The 4,128-nt window shown below is 41.3% G+C and overlaps 1 pseudogene across 1 annotated transcript; it reads right to left on the bottom strand.

Annotated features, from left to right (window-relative positions):
* Positions 1 to 2,152: 2,152 nt before the first annotated feature.
* Positions 2,153 to 3,895, bottom strand: LOC311601984 (ATP-dependent DNA helicase DDX31-like; annotated as a pseudogene). The gene has a single exon. The product of its transcript is annotated as an ATP-dependent DNA helicase DDX31-like (transcript).
* Between the last annotated feature and the right edge of the window lie 233 nt (positions 3,896 to 4,128).

Genomic DNA, 4,128 nt, shown 5'->3' with positions numbered 1-4,128 from the left:
GGAGCAACTTCAAGGATGAAAAAATAAAGGAAAATAAAGCTGTTAGCCACATTGCTTCATAGTTAAGATAACAATAACTTAAAGCACTAAACCTGACCATGTGGCTTTTAAGCTTTTGTGGCTACATTGCAGTAGGCATATAAAAGAATTTGGAACTTTTTGATATAAAAGCAATTGAATGCTGTTAAACTGACATTAATAGGCTGTGTTGGTGGGAGCTTGAAAGAGTGTTGAGAGAAATGCAGCACTGGAGACCAACTCAAGATGTTTCAAGGGAAAAAGACTCCTATCTATAATAAGGCTAAGGATAATTTGTGTGATATTTGGCTAAGAATCTGTCTTTACTCTGCCTTTGTCCTGTGAATCTGAGTGAAGGTGAGTTTAGAGATAATGAATTAACTTGTTTTGTGAAGGAATTATATCTGGGCAAGCTGAAAGGTTAGGGAAAGCAGAGTACAACAAAGCAGCTATGATTTTAACAAAGCAGCACCATTAAAGACAAAGATGCTCTTTTCATAGGAGAATGTTTCCTAAGAGTCAGCACACAGAAGCTGATATAGCTATAGTCCATAGCTAGATTACTTTTCAAGACAATTACAGAATTTGGTGGCAATGTCTACATTTTCCTACATTTAAGACATGAAAGATGCAAGATTAAGGTGGTCCTTAAGAGCAGCTGAATCCAAGCACTGTTCAAGTCCCTGAAAGAAGCTCTGAGAGGCCATTGCATGAAGTTATAAAAATAAAGTTTGAGTTACAGTGAAGACGCCAGGATATTGGAAATGCCAAAATGATGTGACATCTGACAAGAATGTCTGGAGGTGGGAAAGAGAACCAGTTTAAGTGTAAGCAGGAAGCTGTCTGTGCTGAGAATGGGAGAAGTGGAAGGACTGGGAAACCGCAGCTGATTTCTCCATCAGAAGCCCCAGACTCTGAACACAGAAGTTGAAGGAATTGGTTTCTCTGCTTGGCTTTAGGCTTTCGATATAATCTTTTCTTGATATTGTCAGATAATTCCATTTGTGATGTTCACATTATGCCATTATACATTGTAATCACAGACATTTTTATTTTATAGGAGTTCATAGATAGATTTTAGGTGTGATGAAGTTTTTATTTTAAAACAATGGGAATTTTTTAAGTTGGACTGTAGTTTACATTATGAAACACACATAGAACTTTTGTGACAAAGTGTGGTATGTTATATCTAAAAAGTAATGTATCTGTGTGACAGGTTAACAATGAATGAAACTGTGATGGTTAGTGTAGTGTACTTAACATCATATAGAATTGCTTGGAAAGGAAATCTAAATGAAGGACATTCAGTGAGCATGTTTATGGGCATGTATCATGATTTTTATTAATTGAGGTGGGAAGAACATCCTTTGTGGTGGTACCAGTACCTAGGATGGGATCCTGGAATGTATGAGAGTGGGAAAAGCAAACTAAGCACTAGTGAATATGCATACAATAATTTCTTGATCTCTGCCTTTGACTCATTGTTCCTAGCTTTTTCTATTTCCTATTACACTTATGCCCCCAACAATGGTGGACTATAGCCTGAACTTGTATGTGAAATAAACTTTCATTTACGTTGTTTGGACAGGGTATTTATTTTATTTTATTAACTATTCAAGAAATACTTATCCTTTGGGAAAAGTTCAATTCCAGTTTTTCATAGTCTATCTTACAAGACTCATGCAATGCGCATATGGCTGCTTCACCTGGCAAGTTTGTCAGGAGCCACACTCCTCCAGGCTGATGCAAAGGATGCTGCTTGTTCCTGAGCACAATTTGACAAGTGTAGCACTGACCCCTGCATGCTGCTTTTCATCAAGCCTCCTTCTCTAACAGGGGATGTTTGTGCCCTTGAGAGCCTCCATTCACAGTGAGGTGCCAGTTATTTTTTCAAAAGCTTTGATGATAAGAAAAGGACATCTAATCTCAAGCCCCTAGGCAATGTTTGATTCACCATGACCTGGTCCTGTAGAGATTAAAAACAAGGAAAAGAGCCTTCTGGATGTCAGAACAGCACCATTCTCTCCAGGGCCCAGGCTTGCTGGATGCTACTTGGAAGCCTTGCTGTTTGCCTTGCCTTTTTCCCTTCATGCCATGGGACTCTTGGCTGCTTGAATATTCTGAGTGCAAGATTTCAGGAAGTAAAAGGTGATGCTTGCTCTGGGTCTTCCTTTGAGGGTAGGGCCTTTTTCAGCTTGACACCCCCCTTCTCCTCCTTCTTCTCCTTCTCCTCCTCCTCCTTCTTCACAGAAGAGAAACTGAGTTTTTTAGGAGCATCATTTAGCCTGAAACTCTTAGCCACATGACCAAGGTGTAGGTGTAGGGATCATACATGGAAGATGGGCTTCAGTCCCTTGGGTAGGTCATTTAGGCTTGGATGAAGGACTGCAGGGCTTTCTTTTCCCAGGAGACTATCCTCTAAGTGGAGTGCATGTAATGTGTGATCTTCAAACACTGTCTGCAATACTATGGCTTGTTCTCAGATTTCCAGGGGGATCATGGCATGGCATTTCTAGTCTGTTTCCTCTTAAAACAATCCCTCCCTCTGCTTCCTTTTAAAACAATCATCCTTTGGCAAGACAGCCAAAATGTCTTCCATCTTGATCTCAGAAATGCTGATTTTGATACACCAACTAGTTGACATATTCTGCCTCTGAAGGAGCCAAAATGAGCAGGCTGCTCCCAGAAGAGCCAGTCCAGGCAGTTCTTCCAATTTGGTGAGTATATTCTGCAGGGGAAGGTAGAGTGCTGTACTGAACAATCCAGGTGACTTGTGTGAGATCCAAGCCTCATACTACAACAACCTTACACTTCTGCAGGATGAAGACTGCGAGGCAGATGAGGCTCAACTTTCAGGGAACCAATACCACATGCTGTTGGAGACTCTGGGAAGGCCAAAGCTGTCACTAGCAACTTCCTTAGGATTGGACTGGTCCCAGCTTTTGCCCAGGACAGAGATACTGACTGGAATGTGCAAACTGTATCAGCTAGTCTTGTTACACCTTCTGTGAGTGTAGCTGATAGCAACACACTCTGCCATTTCAGATACTCAGCATTTAGAGCATTCGGATACACCATGATCTCCTTTTCAAAACCCAAATCCAAGATCCTGTCTGCTTCATTCATATCCAGCCACCATATTCAGTTAAAGTGAATGTTCTTTGTGGATTTTATATGATTTAGGAGTTGACATAGGGATGTTTATGCCTTTGCAGAGCCTAGCATTTTCCAATTTCTTCTTCTCTCTGCCTATCCACACTCCAGGTGAATAGCTTAAGCAGCTTCTGAGCAGTGTCAAGGCTTTGCAGAGCCAACTCTTTGGTGGGCACTAGGACCAAAGCATAGGGGCTGTCATTGCACTGTAATTTTGATGTCTGAGCTTGAAGAGACTGGGCCACAGGGAGGCAATAAACAAAAAGTTTACCTGGGCCCATCTGGGATAAGGCAACGGCATCTATAACTTCCAACAGCGCTGGGATAAACTGCTTCTGAACACTGGTCATACTGGACATTTCAAAGACTGGATTTATTGTGAAAATTAGATGCAGGTGATGGTCCAGCTGCTGGAAAGCTTCTGGAGTGAACACTTGCTCTCAAGCATGCTTCACTACAGTTCTGTGGAATTCTGGGTTCTCAGCATTGTTTTTAAACAGCAATGAAGTCTTGATTCTTGACTTCTCCTCTTGCCTTCCATTCCTTGTACTGTCCAAATACTTCTTTCTAGAAAATGTTTTGTGTGCACTACCCTTAAAAGTTCTCTGAATTTATCTTGGTTTTCTTGGCAGAATGAATGGATATTTCATTCCTCTGTTTTTGTTGTTGGAGCATCACTGGACACTTGATGTGATCTCTTGGTAGTCATTGCTTGACACTTCATTTGGGCCTGGGGGAGTCCAAAGCATTTACTGGGAGGGTGGTCATGGAGAGAGCTATAGGAAGTATCCATTGCTCAGCCATAGAACCGTGGTCTGAACAGGGAGTCTGAGCAGCATGCGGGGAGTGAAGTTCTTTGCCAAAAGCTATGCAGCCCACTATTGTCTAAACTGTCAAAACGACTACTTTTTCCCTTCCTCAGTATTAAGATTATAGACATAATATAATTTGGCTAAA

Source organism: Acomys minous, assembly GCF_964271855.1.
Source record: "Acomys minous genome assembly, chromosome: 7".
Taxonomy (NCBI): Eukaryota; Metazoa; Chordata; class Mammalia; order Rodentia; family Muridae; genus Acomys; species Acomys minous.
The sequence above is the reverse complement of the archived record's forward strand: the minus strand, read 5'-3'. Positions and strand labels throughout refer to the sequence as shown.